This window comes from Cetorhinus maximus, chromosome 14 (assembly GCF_964194155.1).
Source record: "Cetorhinus maximus chromosome 14, sCetMax3.hap1.1, whole genome shotgun sequence".
Classification (NCBI taxonomy): Eukaryota; Metazoa; Chordata; class Chondrichthyes; order Lamniformes; family Cetorhinidae; genus Cetorhinus; species Cetorhinus maximus.
In genome coordinates this window covers 54,532,866-54,548,453 of record NC_135892.1, presented here as the reverse complement: position 1 = coordinate 54,548,453, position 15,588 = coordinate 54,532,866, and positions in this window count along the sequence as shown.

Genomic DNA, 15,588 nt, shown 5'->3' with positions numbered 1-15,588 from the left:
GGCCTGCATGAGTACCACAGCACAGTGGTGTTCTTCGGGCAAAGAGCAGGAGCAGACCAACCCTACAGCCTCGGCAATGTGGCGTTCATCACCACAAGACCAGCATAGCGCCATGCCAGGTAGGCTATGTATGTTCCACTCACTTCGAAATTAATAGTGAACTGGCACGCCACCCCTTTTCAAATGGATTTGAGGCTGACGTAATTTTCTGCTGGTGTGACTTAAGATTGGAAGGCCTGACAAGATTCCGGCGAGCAGCTGTTTTAATGAGCATTCATCAGATGTTAATGAATGCAAATGGCGTTCATGCCACGAGTCAACAGGATAACCAACCTGCCATAACCACACCATCAGGAGAATTGCAACCTGTTTTTACAACAGCGGATTTGCGACTTTTTGCCTGCCGCTGGATTCTTCGCTCCCGCCCACAATGAAACCCATTGCGGGCAGGATGGGAAAATTCCACACCTTGTTTCTCATACTGGCCATTCACAGCTGGTATTTGGACTACATCTTTGTTTTCACTTTTCAAGCTAAATAAAATAAAAGTTGTCTTTTATTCATCAGAAATCCTTTTCTTCCTGTATTCGTTGGCCCTTGAACTACATACTAGGCCAATGAATAGGCTTACACATGGGGCGGTTAACTATGGTGTGGAATCAGGAGGATGGAGGTTGATAGATGGACATACAATCTAATTGTTGGCAGATGGGATGCGACCATCAACAAATGCCTAAATAGCTTGAATATTGTGAAGCCTTGCAGTGCCTGTGAGAAGAATTTGATAAGGACTCAAGTTTCCCTGATTCTTGTTTTGAGAAAGCCTCGAAAGCCTGGAAAGGAGCCAGAAATTTGACTTAAAGGGACATAGCTTCCAGGATTTGCTGCTGTAGCCAGAGTGGAATAATCAACTACTCGAGACTATGGGAGGAAGTGTCGGGAGCGGAGTGACTGGCTGAAGGGCCCACCCATGTAAGGTTAATCAGGGATACATGAATCAAGGGAAATTTTACCAATTTGGTGTTAACATTTGTAATATAGTATATATTTTTAATATAGTATGTATTGTATGTAAGTAAAGTTGTCTTCTTCCTTTCTTTTAATATATAAAGTTATCTTTCAATAATGTTTCTTTCTTTCTTTTTATTTTTTTCTCTTTATATTATCAATTATAATTGTTATATCCCTATTATTATAATTATCATTATTTAATATTCAATAAAAGTGTTGCTTTAACACATTACTTGGAATTGTTGCTCATTTCACAGCTCCGAACATAAGTGAGACTCTATAAGGGACTCTCATGCCCTTACAGTATGACCCCAGAGCTTTGAGGTGCCTCCTGTATGTTGCCTTATGTTTCAGCCCTATACAGTAAGGTAGGGATCGTGGCCACATAGTAGACCATGAGCTTGGTTTTAGTTTTGATGTTGCAATCTTCAAACACTCATTTCCCCAGGTGGCCAAAGGCTGCACCAGCAGATTTCAGGTGCTGCTGAATTTCTTTTTGTATGTCAGCCTTCTGTGAGAGATATCTTCCAAGGTACTGGAAGTGTTTCACGTTTTCCAGGCACTCATCATGAATCCTAATCTATGGGGCTAGGGTGTTTTGTAGGTTTTAAAAGGATTTTCTTTTCATAAATTAGGATAGTTTTAATTTAGCTGTTTAAGGCCTAATTTCTGGAACCCAATTTGCCCTTTTAAACTGTTTGAGTTCGACAGAGATATAACCATTAGGCAAAGACTCAGACACCGAATTAGCAAATAATATCAAAGTTTATTGATTATAAGGAAATTTTAAACAACAATACAATCATCAATCAATCAAAAATGTATCAATCAACCAAAGGATAAATAATTAACTTACTGATTGAACTAAAACTTATCAACTGTCTAATAGAGGAAGAATATAGGTAAAGTATACTTATCAATGAAATTGTATCAACTCTTTCAAATGGGTGATCAATCCAAAAGAAGCAGAACCACAATTTCAACTCCTCGCACCGGCAGGGAAACCGTCACAGGCCCCGAGAAGCATTACACCTTCCTGGGATTTCACCTGGCAGGGAAGCTGTCACCGAACCAGTCCCAGTACTAACAACACTCAACACTCAACTGCCCCCAAGTTTGTTGGAAATGACCTTTGCGCTGATAGGAGGTGCTCAATTACCCCCAAAGATCTAAACCAGTTCTTCCACATTTGATGTACATAAAGATGGTTTCCATAACCTCTTTTTAATACTCAAAAGAGTAATACTCAGCCAAGTTGTTGGAAATAGCTAATTGGTCTATAATTTGCCAATAATGTCATGTGTTAACTCCATTGGTTCTAGCTAATTGTGCACATTGTCTTAAACTTAGAACAATGTCTTCCTTTAAGCATTGTCTATTCTCTTAGTGTCATTACAAGAATCCCATCATTAAGACAGACTCAACGGTCAAGGACAGTGTGTGTTCCCGATGGGGAGGGAGTCCCATGCTTATGCTATTTCTTTTCCAGCTGGTGCAGCACTTTAATTCTCTCATAAGAAATGTTAATGGAGAAATACAGAAATAACATGAAGTGACTCCTAATTAAACTACTGATTATTAATTACTTATACTTCAATTACCAGGGTGATTGACTTACTTCCTTCTAATGAAATCATCTGTTGCTAGTCAGTGACTACTTTGTAATACTGTTTTGGGTTAGCTTGCTGTAAAATGTAAACAACATCAACATGGCTTCTTTTCTGTTCACATGTTAGTCTAAAAAAGCCAAGTTAAGCAAGCACACTAAATCCTACTAAAATAAAATCTAAAACCTAGGCCAGCTTACAGTGTGCATTTGGAGCTTACTGATGGAGGACTTTGGTCTTCTGAATGTTGAATGTAAGTCCCAACTTCTCGTATGCCTCAGTAAATATGTTAACGATTCTCTGGGGATCTGTGGATCTGTTTCCAACACAGCACTTACTGCAGTATCATCAGCGTATTGGAACTCAATGGCCGAGGTCATGTAGTCTTAGTTTTTAATTGAATCACCTGAGATTAGTTTACCGTCCATTCGATATCTAAGCTGCACCACAGAAGGTAACTTGTCTCTAGTCAGATAGAGCAAGGAAGATCAAAAAAAGAGTTGGGGTGATGACACAACCTTCTTTTACTCCTGTCTTAACCAAAAAGAGACTGTAATGGTTGCATTGTTAAGGATCACCACTCACATTTCATCATGAAACAGGCAAAGGATGGTAATGAATTTTGGAGGGCATCCATACTTCAGCAGGATCTTCCAGAGTGCCTCATGATTTACGGAGTTGAAGCTTTTTGTCAAGTCAGAAAACGCTATGTGGAGAAGTTTTTGATGTTTGTGACATTTTTCTTGAAGCCGGCAAGCTGTAAAATCCATGTTGACTGTGCCTTTTGGTGGCCTAAACCCACATTGAGATTTGAGGAGTGCTCTTCAGCAAGTCTAATAAATCGATTTAGAAGGGTTCTCCTAATGATCTTGCCTGCAATGGAAAGCACGGAGATGCCTCTGTAATTTCCACAGTTGGATTTGTCCCTTTTCTTGAAGAATGTCATAATCATGGTATCCTTGAGATCATTTGGGACTTTCTCTTTGTTCCAGATCTGCAGGATAAGGGCATGGAGCTGGAATATTAATTCCTCTTCTCCATGTTTAAAGATTTCAGTGGGGATTTCATCACCTCCTGCTGTTTTGATGTTCTTCATTTGTGTGATGGCTTTCATCACCTCCATAGGCGTAGACAGAGTCCCGAGCTCGTCTGACTGGATGTTGTGGGATGGAATTGAAAATACTCTCATTAAGAATTGATTGTCGATTGAAAAGGTCTTCAAAATGCTTCCTCCAATGGGCATTGACAGCGTCCCTTTCCTTGATCTGATTTATTGGGCCATAAATGGTCTTTATGGCAGTGAAGAAGCCATGGATATCATTCGTGTCAGCAAGATGTTGAATTTCCTTTGTTTTGCCTGAACACCACTTGTCCTTCATGTCACAAGTGCACCTTTGTATCTTGGCCTTTGCTTGTTAGTAAGCCACTTTATTTTGCCTTGAGTTTGGGCAATTCTGCCAGGCACAGAAAGTCTTGTGCTTGTTTCAATCAGTTCATTGATATCGTGGTCATTTTTATCAAACCAATCCTGATGTTTCCTGACAGAAAATGTCAGTGTCTCTTTGCAGGCATTGATGATATTGGCCTTGAGGACATTCCCACCACTGTGGATACTCTCCTTCTGTTCTTGATTTAAGTTGGAAAGTTTTTCCCTATGGCATTATTGGAATCAGTCTCTTTTGATTGGATCCTTCAAAGCTTCAACGTTGATTTTTCATGAACATCTCTTCCGTTGCACCTGTCATTTGGGAGCCAGTTTGATGGATATAATTCAACAAATAAGTCAGCGTTTGGTCCAGTAGTCATTAGCCCCTGTCATCGCCCTGGTGGTGTGGACATCTTTGCGATTCCGGTCACTGATGATGATGTAATCAATCAGGTGCCAATGTTTGGACCATGGGTGTTGCCATGAAGTTTTGTACTTGTTCTTCTGGATGTTTTCCCTTTCCAAAAGAAAGTATAGCTGTCTCGGAGTTCCTTGAGCTGCCCCTCTCCAGCTCGCCAGGTGTCCCTCAGAGTGACAAGGTCATATCGTTGGAGTTCTCGGGTAACAAACACAGTGCAACGTTCTGGGTGTTCACACGCAAGTATGTCCATGAGGGTCCTGATATTCCAGGTCCAAAACTTTACTACTGTGTTTTTTGTGTGTTCCGACCACAGAAGGTGATTCCTCTGGATGCAGCTATCCAGTCTGGAGAAGTGAGACAGACTATGTTTAGGACTATGTCTAGCCCTCTCCCCAATAAAGGGTGCACAGAGTGGATCCTAAAGAGGGCTGCTCAGACACGCTTACAGCTGCTGAAAGGCACACAAGCCTCATTTGAGTGCTAGACAACTATCTGGTAATTGCCATCTCTGTGCCTGATCATGACTAGAAGCTAGACCTGTCACCATTTGCTGATTGCCAGATGGCTTGGGAGATGTGTTCAGAAAGAAAGATGCCTGTGTGTGTCATCTTTTAGAATGGAGAAACTGTTGCACACCAGCTTCCACACGTCTTGACAGATTGAAAGCTTGATCCAACAGCAAAGAAGCCAAGGTGATTGGAGGTTTCATTCTGCTGCATCCTTCATCCGCCAGAACAGCTGTTAAGATATTCCAGATAGCACTTCTTCCTCCGCCTGTTCTGCCATTGAGGACTTGTTTGCCAGAGCCCAATCTGCTGAGTATTTCTAGGGTTGCTAACAGGCCTTTATGTCAACTGAAGTGGCCCAGGACATAGGGAGTCCCACCATGCTTCACCCTGTTTTAATCAATCCATTCTTACTCATTGCCCAGGCTCCATGGTGAGGATGAGGGGGTGGACTCTGGAACCTTAATAATAATAAATACATACCCTCATTATGAATATTCTTATATAACAATTCTATTTTGAATTATTTCTTGAATTGTACATTGCTTTAATTCTGTTGTTATTACTCTTAATTAGCATCATTGTGTTTAATACTTTAGTATGGGTTCTATTGTTGTTATGGCTGAGGGACCAACTTTAAAATTAAGTATGCAAGCTTGTAGTGGAGGATAATCACTTATCTTTTTTAAACTGTTTTTTTTATCAGAAAGAGATAGTTCTGTGCAATTTGCTCATTTTACATCTCTAGTAACCAGTAATAAAAAGTTACATTTTTCATACAACAGGAACTGAATGTAAGGTATGCTATTTGAGGGTTGCTCAGATGTAGTCTACTTTTGAATTAATCCATGCATTAGAAGATTATCATTGGATTGGTTAGATAGAGAATGCCATTTAATAATAACTTTTATTCTTTTTCCCTGTAACTTGCACTCTCCAACCAATCAAATAGCAACTATCCAAGGTATGGGCCTACCGTTACATTTTACACTGTTGTTAAAGATAGTGAAATTTAAATGTGACTAAATTGATGAACAAAGTCAATTCCAGGACTGTATTCTATTTATGATTCCATTCACAATGTTTAGACCCTAAAATGAATGCAAAGAGGGCAAGAAGAAAATCAGAAAAATAAACTTTGTTAATGTCTTGTTAATTAAGAGCTTGGCAAATATTTGTTAAGAGACATATAGAGGGAAAGGGAGTATGGACAAAAACAATGCTGCTTGCTCCCATTCAGAATTGGAATACAAAATATACCAATGTATTAAATTTATGTCACTGTCTGAGGATTGTAAGAAGGGTATCATCTTCTATGTGATTTAATTACGGTGAATAGCATTGCAACTCATTCTGGAGCAGTGCGTTTACCTGATGTTGGACAAGGTCACGTGTCCACCTCCAGATGCTTCTTTACAATTTGATAACCTACAATTGATACACCTGCTTCTTGCTACTAATAGGGTCCTACTGTGAAAAATAGTAATATAGTGCCTTCACAGATATACTCTTCACAAACTCATGCCAGGTGTGACTGGAGGGAAGCAATTGCCATTTCAAACGTATTTTTCTCTGGCAAAAGCTGCATATGTGCTTTTCCATCTAACATCAGTAGTCACTAATAAGGTTTTATTGCCATCACTGGTTTTATTATTTGCCTTTCTGCACCTTACCCACAGCGAGAATGCTCAGAAAGATGGAAATTATGATGTTAGGAGTAAATTTATGAAGATGAGCAACAATTCTCTCCAAAACAAAAACAGAATTACCTGGAAAAACTCAGCAGGTCTGGCAGCATCGGTGGAGAAGAAAACAGTTGACGTTTCGAGTCCTCATGACCCTTCGACAGAACTGAAGTATATTTAGGAGAGAGGTGAAATATAAGCTTGTCTAAGGTGGAGCCCCCGCCCCCCACCCCACCTTAGACCAGCTTATATATCACCTCTCTCCTAACTATACTTCAGTTCTGTCGAAGGGTCATGTGGACTCGAAACGTCAACTGTTTTCTTCTCCACCGATGCTGCCAGACCTGCTGAGTTTTTCCAGGTAATTCTGTTTTTGTTTTGGATTTCCAGCATCTGCAGTAGCTTTTAGCTTTTTGTTTTTAACAATTCTCTCCAGTTCACTTACGTTTCTAATTTTGTTGCACTTCAGTCCATGAGGTAAATGCACACATTGCAACCTTATCATGGAACCTTTTGTGCACTTCCTGCCAAGCTACCCTCATATTAGAGCTGGAGTTCACCAGTTCAATGAAATGTTTCTATGTTTGGTGCCTCTGTTGCTTTTTTGTTGCACCAAATAGATGATCTCATTTGGAAAATTCATTGTAGACAATTAACACTAAATATGACTTGTGAATTCTTGTTTGAGCCATAGCTAATGTGTATTCCTTTCCACAATCCATAGCTGTTTCAACAAACGTTTTTTATTTAAAGGAAATGTATGAGATGCTTTAGAAACAGACTGCCAACATGCCAAACAGATGTGAACCCATTTGCCAACATTTTTTCTTTCATGGGTGTGAACGTCACTGGCTAGGCCAGCAATTATTGCCCATCCCTAATTACCCTTGAGAAGTTGGTGGTGAGCCACCACCTCGAACTGCTGCAATTCAACTAGTCTAGGCACGGCCTACACCAAAAAGACCAAAAAGACCCCGATAAAATCTTCAAACTCATCGAATCAACTAAAGGTCCAAGTTAACTTTAGAATTCACTGGCTAGAGCTCATGTCTTACTGACAGCAGCCAAGCAAAAACATCGATCAATTTATAAACAGATACCGGCACAAAGGAGCTGAATGTGACTTCAATGCCGATGAGCTTGCGGAGAGCTTGATGGAGCTTGTCATCACTTCAATGCCCATCACGTCTTTCAGGAAAGTCTACTAGACAAAGCCAAAGGTTACTCAACAGATGCACTACTGGACGAAGTTAGTGGCATTAGTGTCTGGCGAACAGCACCTTCAAGCCCTCGATCACAAATCTACCATTGCTGCGAGAAACAAAATATTGAAGGCACCCAAAACTTGCATGCAGCGTGGTCTTACACACTTACCCAGGCAATGTCCAGCATTTTTCAACATGTGCAAAATATGCTTCAGCAGGGGCATTGGGCAAAAATGTGTCGCAAACGCAACAAACCAGACATCCTTAAAGTGAAAAACTCACAACAAAGAAGGCTCCTACAACAATCTGACACCAATGACAGCTCCAGGGCTCGTCCCGCAAAATGTAAACATGTCAATGAAGTGCAAGACATCCCCAATACACCACAGTGTACAGATCCAAGCCGAACTGTACATATTGTCAACATCACTCACCATGTGGATGGAGTCAGATGAGCTGAAGCATTTGCCACTGTAAACATTAAATATTCACAACATTATGGACAGTATACCACTTGTGCTAAAATCGATACCAGTGCAAGTGCCAACATCTTACAGTTGTATGTGCAGAACACCACATACACGGGACAATGGCATGGTGTTGTTCAGTCAAAATGTGACAAGCTTACTGCTGACAATGGGTCTGACATCCCATGCATTGGCGCTATAACAATACAATGCCAATATAGAAGATCCAGGTGGACACTGGAGATTTTTTATGTTGTGGAAACCAGTGGCCCGGCAATCATTGATCTGCCAGCATGCAGTGACATGCACAGAGTTATTATCCATGATGTGGCAGAGACCACTATCACCACATAGAAAAGCACCAAAGGAAGAATTGACTCTATAAAGGACCTTACATCCATGTACTCAGATTGCTTTGACACCATCGGAGACTTCAGGGGTGATGCAGTGCTGCACCTAAAGGACGATGTTCAACCCAGCATCGACCCACCTCAGAAGTGCAGCATCCATATCAGGACAAACTGAAGGCAGAATTAGACACAATGGTCTGCAATAAAATCATCTGGAAAGTCGAGCACCATGCGGACTGGTGCAATTGCGTTACCTGCGTACTGAAGAAGGATGGTTCACTATGTTTATGCCTGGACCTGAGACAGCTCAACATGGCACTAAAGCAATGTCCTCACAAAATACCCACACTTGAGGAACTGAATCCCAAGTTTGCAGGAGCCTGATACTTCTCGAAATTGGACGTCAAGAATGGCTACCTGGCACCAGCATCACAAGAGCTCACCACTTTCCGTACCCCTTTTGGAAGGTATTCTTACACTTGCCATTTGGGCTCTTGGTGAGTCAAGACGTCTTTCAACAACACATACTGCATCATAGAAGACATGCCTGGGTGCCTGCGCATTGCCGACAACATAGCAGTCCTTGGTAAGATTAAAGCAGAACATGACAACAACTGCACATGCTCATGGAGGCAGCCAGAAAGCATGACCTTGTTTTTAATAGTGACAAATGCCAAATCAATGCAAACCAGATCATTTTCTTCGCTCCATCAATTGCCCTCCAGGCATTTAGATGGAACCAGCAAAAATAGAAGACGTACAAAAGATGCCCACCCCCCAACACAAAGACAACCTGAAAAGGTGTCTTGGGTTTTTTAACTTTCTATTTCCATACATCTCGGGCTTTGCAGCCAAAGTTGCCCCACTCAGGAACCTCCTCAAGAAGGATACACCATACATATGATAAGAGGACAACCAGCACAATTTTTCAGAGTCTGAAGCACACCCTGTCTTCGAGCTCATGTGTCTTGCAATACTATGACCCATCCAAACACATTGTACTCCAGGTGGATGCCTGCCTGCTAAGGACGACAAACCTGTAGCTTTTGCCTCAAAGGCTTTCACCTCTGCACAAGCCAATTACTCTAACATTAAATGCGAAACTTTTGCGTTAGTGTTTGACATCCAATGCTTTCAAACATATCTGTTTGGAAAACACTTCATAGTCCAAACAGACCATAAGCCACCAGAGATGATTTCTCAAAAGCCAGTACACACTATGACTTTGATGTTCAATATAAATCAGGCTCTAAAAAGGTAAACTCTGACTAAGAGTCAGTTACCCAAACCAAACAATAACAAAAATGTGCCTCCACATGGATAATATCGAACATGAGGTGAAAGACAACCTCCATGTGAACTTGGTCCATTTTGGACAAGGTCAAGCTGAAATGATACAACAGGCCACTTACGAAGACCCACACCATCAACAGCTGAAACAAGTAATTATCACAGGTTGGCTCTATCACATCATGAATGTTCACAAAAGTATTTGATCATTTTGGAACTACAGAGATGAACTGGGCATCTCCAGAACCATCATAATCAAGGGCAAGCAAGCCCTCATACCTCAGGCAATGCATCAAACCCACTAAAGTCACCTACACGTCGGACACATCAGCACAGAATGAAAAAAAACGCCTTGCCAGAGAATCAGTTTATTGGCCAGGTACTAACAAGGATATGCCATACCTGTCAGATGCAGCAACCACAGCAGGGCAGAGAACCATTGTTACTGCATGAAATCCCCTTTGTCTCGTGGTCAGATTTATTCTATCTAGACGGCGAAGACTATGGGCAGAATTTTCCAAGCTCGCTGGCTGCGGGCATGATAGGTGGGGTGCATTGAAAATATCATGTGACCTGCTTCACGGCATGAAGGAAGGTCGTGATCTTCCTCTCAGTCGCCGATGGCAGGCCGCGTTTCCCGCCATCAGTCAGCGGGGAGCTAATTGGCATACATCAGTATATATTTAAAAGACCATCCCGCCTTGCTGTTGGAACCCCGCCGTATCGTCCATCCACGTTGGTGGGAAAGCAAGGCAGCACTTAACGGCCTTCACTTTGGGGAAACTGAGGTGACTGAGCAGCAGGTTTGTCCACAGCTCACCTGTTGTTCACAGGCCTCAGGGGCACTGGTGGGGACGGGGGCAACTGATGCCTGGCCCCAAAGGCGACTGCTGTTGGAGGGGCAGTGCGAGGGGGTGTCCGGGGGCAAGTGCTGGCTAGCCTTGGAGGCAACTGCTGATGGGGGAGGGGGCGGCGGGGACAAGTGCTGACCAGCCCTGGAAGCAACTGTTGTCAGTGGATGGGTTTGGCGGTGGGGGGGGGTGGTCAAGTGCAGCCCTGGTGCTGCATCTGGCACACAGGCAATCGAGGTGGGGGGCACGGTAAGCGAAGGGAGGGGCCACGCATTAGGGACACCTGTATAAACTGACCATGCCTCTGCAACTGAGACAGATCAGGCACAGCCACAGTCATATGATTGGGGTCGGGGCTCCTAGCCTGTCCACCCATGCAAGCAACACAGAGGCACCAAAGGACTACCAAGCGCTCTATACCCTACCCCTCCCCAACCCTCCAACCCCACCCTGGTACAGACTTCAAGTCCACCGCCACTTTATTGGACCGCGGAGCAGTTGGGTGCACACGTTGTACAATCTCCTCGCCAACGCTGGCCATGTAGCATTCACTGCTGGAGGTGCTCACAGCCCCTTGCAATCTCAGCATCCCGGTTTGGACCAGTCTTCCCATGTCGCAGGCTGACAGGGCAGCCATGCAGCGCACTCATCTCTGGCCATCCGAGGGGTGACCAGCACTCTCCGGGAAGCATTAAGGGGCGGTCACACAGGGTCAGGAAAGGTGCTAAGTACAGCCATGATAACCACATCTCTCTCTCTTTCATGCTGCAGGAGGATCACGTCAGGATCATGGAGCCTGGTGACCTAGCTGTATGCCTGATGGCCTACAGAGACCGTAGAAGACGAAGGAGAGAGTGACTGAGGCACCTGGCTGCACAATGGCAGGAGCAGCAACCTCATGAAGAAGGGGCAGCAGGGGCTCCCGCACATACTGTCCAGGAGCGACAGCGAGCGTGGCTTGTCAGTGCCTAGCGACACCCGGGGTCTATAGACACCGCCTTGCATTCCTGCAGAAGACAGAGAACCAGTGTCGCCGACGATTGCACATGTCTAGGGACCTGGTGGCTCACATCTGCCAATTATTGCAGGACTTGGCACCAAGGGGACATGGGAGGGCATCCACTGCCAGTTGCTGGGAAAGTGACCCCGGCGCTCAATTTTTATGCCAGTGGCTCTTTCAGGGCTCCACAGGTCACCTCTGTGGGATTTCACAATCAGCCAACTACAAATGCATCCATGAGGTTACGGATGCCATCTTCTCCATGGTGCTCAGCTTTGTGTATTTTGCCTGGGACCAGTACAGCCAGGATGCAAGGGGCATTGGATTCACCCTGGTCTCAGGATTCCCACTGGCGCAGGGTGCGATTGACTGTGTTCATGTGGCACTCAGTTCTCCGTTGCTACACTCAGTGACTTCATCAAACGTAAGGGCTCCCACTCACTGAACATGCAGCTGGTATCCGACCACCAGAAAGGCATACTGCAGGTGTGCACCCGGTTTGCAGGGAGTGTTCACAACGCCTACATCCTGAATCGCTCGCAGATCCCTGCAGTCTTCCAGGCTCCACAGAGGCTGCAGGGTTGGCTCCTTGGGGACAAGGGCTACCCACACAGGCTGTGGCTGATGACACCCGTGCAGCAGCCTCAGACTGCAGCAGCCTCAGACTGCAGCAGAGCGACGTTATAATGAGACTCATGCTGCAGCTCGCAACTTGGTGAAGCAGACCATTGGGATGCTGAAGATGCAGTTCCGGTGCCTGGACCGGTCTGATGGAGCCATGCAATACAGTCCGCAGAAGGTGTCATGCATCGTCGCTGTCTGCTGCATCCTTTACAACCTGGCCCTCCAACAGGGAGACAAGCTGGTTGAGGAGGAGATGGAGGAGCTGGAGGTCACCTCGGATAAGGAGGATGCTGACGGGGATGAGAGTGAGGAGGTCCTTGGTGATGACGATGATGGGAATGAGGCTCTCGCACTGGCTAGATGAGGCAGGTGCGCTCGGGATGCCCTTATAGCTGCCAGATTTGTGGAGGATGATGACGCCATGCAGTGAGATGTCCTCACAGAGCCTCACATCGCAGTTGTGAACATTTGACTCCAGCCTGGCTTATGGCAGCGCCAATACCCTCTATGAGAATGCCCCTGTCATGGAGATGCAGTGGAGGCCCTAATAGTCACTCGATCGCAGGAGGATGATGACAACATGCAGTGAGGACACTCCAAAGATCTTCACATAGTATCTGAAAATGTCTGACTCCTGTCTGGCTGAGGGCAGCTCTCTTGCGCTCCGTGATCAGGGTCATATCAGAGACGTAGCCATGAAACTTTAGATGCATCTGATGCTGTGTCCACCTTCAGCACCTCAGTCCTTCAGGAGCTGGTGCACAGCATCACTGGTCACAGATGCTGGTGTGATGGGGGCCAGCCCCATCTTTAAGGTACTGAGAGCACACAGAGAGTATGAGAGAACTCTGTGGCGTCTGCCCACTACATTCTGGCAGCAATGACCAGCACCGCCGAAGTGCAGGCATCAGTAATGTTTCCAGTGTGTGTGAGCCTGGACCATCACTGTGGTCTGAAGGCTGCACAGAGCATAGGGAAGAGGCCCTGGATTGAGACACCTGCCTTTTATCTTGTGCAGAAAGGTTTCACATCTGTATGACAAGAACACTGCTCATCAGAACAAGGAGCCATAGGCAGGGAGACATTCTTAGGAGTTTATTGACAATAGTGAACAGTATGTACAAGTGAGCAATACCCATGGGAGGCTGTGCAACTACTTTTACCTAACTTTCCCAACACTGCCACTATGTCTTGGTGCTCCCCGGGCATCCACAGAGGAGGTGGAGGCAGCCTGCTGACTCTGGCACCTTGTCTGTGATGACTTTGTTGGGTGTCTTCTGGAGGGCAGAGACTTGGTGGGCCCCGGCTTGCTTTCGGGGTCCTGCTGTGTGGTAGTGGCACCCTCCTCGGCCTGTGAAGCTGGAGCTGCGGACATCAAGGAAGAGGGTGTTCAGATGGGCCGATCACTCCCAGAGTCACCTGGGTGGGTGGCCCCGGGGTGTGCACCTGCTGATCCTCCTCCCTATGGGTTCCCGAGGGCCCCTGGCTGACTCTATGAGCAGAAGTGGTAGCTGGAGTGAGGTCAAGCTACCCACCACCCTCTTGCATACACACTGTTGGAGGCCAGCTATGGCATTAGCAATGGAGTTCAGCCCACGCAGCAGTGCAGGAGTAACGTCCTGGACCAAGGTCTCCATGGTGGCCACCATCCTGCCAGTTTTGACCTCGGTGCATTGCAATGCCAGCGCTATCACCTCAGTCTGAAGATGGACGGGCTCCTCCATCATGCCTTGCAATCTGAGGAGTGCAGCGGACATCCATTCCTGATGTTCCCTAGCTTGCCTTTGCAGCTCCAGCAACTGTGACATGACCAAGTCCAGAGGCTGGTCATGTGCCTTGGACTCAGAAACGTTCTGGCCTCCAGCAGTCCTCCCAGTGCCAGGACCTGAGAAGTCCCTGCCTCCGCCTGCTGTGGATCAGAAAGTGCGATATGCTCACCAGATTGTGAGGTTCCACCAAGGTGTGTGTCTCTGCGCTGGTGCAGGGTGTGGGTGAGCGCTGTGCTGCAACTTCAGGGAGGGGGCCTTCAGATTCCTCTTCAGAGGTTTCTTCAGGGCTTGATTGGAGGCCCTGGTTCATGGACCCTGTTGGCTGTTTGGCAGATGTGCCTGCAGATGTAAGGGGAGATAGTTAGTACATGGCAGTGGCCTGTGAAAGAGGACACATCGCTCTCAGCATGGTTGTCTGTTTGATGTTACACTACTGGATCCTTACTTGGTAGAGCAGCACTGACCTCACCATCAGCACAGGGCCGGTCCCTGTCATCACTGGCTAGCTGGATGGCTCTGTTTTCGAATTCGGTCTATTGTGTACCAATTTGTCTTGCATGGACAGAGATGGGGAGAGTGTATCAGGACGCCTGCCGGGCAGATGATAAGTATGCCTTTCTTGCGTGGGTGGTGAGTGGTCCCATGGACGGGATGAGGACAATGACGGTGTGCATGAAAGAGTGAATGGTGATGTCCCTTGCACTGGCAATGAGTGAGGGCCCCATGGATGTGTGATGGGTTTGTGACTGTGTGGGTTGGGAGTGATGAAAAGAGTGATTTACCCTGGCTGAATGGAAGAGATCATTCATCCTCTTGCGGCACTGGGTGGCTGTCCTCCTCTGAAGGGCATTTGCGCTGACCACCACTGCCACTGCCTCCCAAGCCGGGTTGGTGACTTTGCTGCCCGTCCTGCAGCCAGAGCAGGGCTAGAGCACATCCCGTGGCATCCAGCAGTTGCTCGAGGGACCCGTCTTTGAAGCGGGGGGTTATAACCTTCTTTCCTTTAATCGCCATGTCTCCCAGGCAGCGGTGGTGAGCCGGTGGTGATGAGCCGGGAGTGATGAGCCTTTTAAACATGGCAGCCGGCATGGGGTCATAGTGGGCAGGAGAATGAGAGCCCGCCCGCCATGGAAATGGCATGTTTCGCAGGAGTGAATTAATACTGAGGCGGGCTCGAGATGATACGGCATGAAAACCCAGCATTCTCGTCGGCAGGTAGGACTCCATTTTACCTGCCCTCTACTGGACTTAGTGCAAATCTAAGAAAATTCCACCCTATACCTTGGTAATGGGCTATTTTGCCAAATTCCCATTCATTTGCCAGATCAAGGACACGACCAGCTTTACAGTTGTTGACACACACACTGCGATTTTCA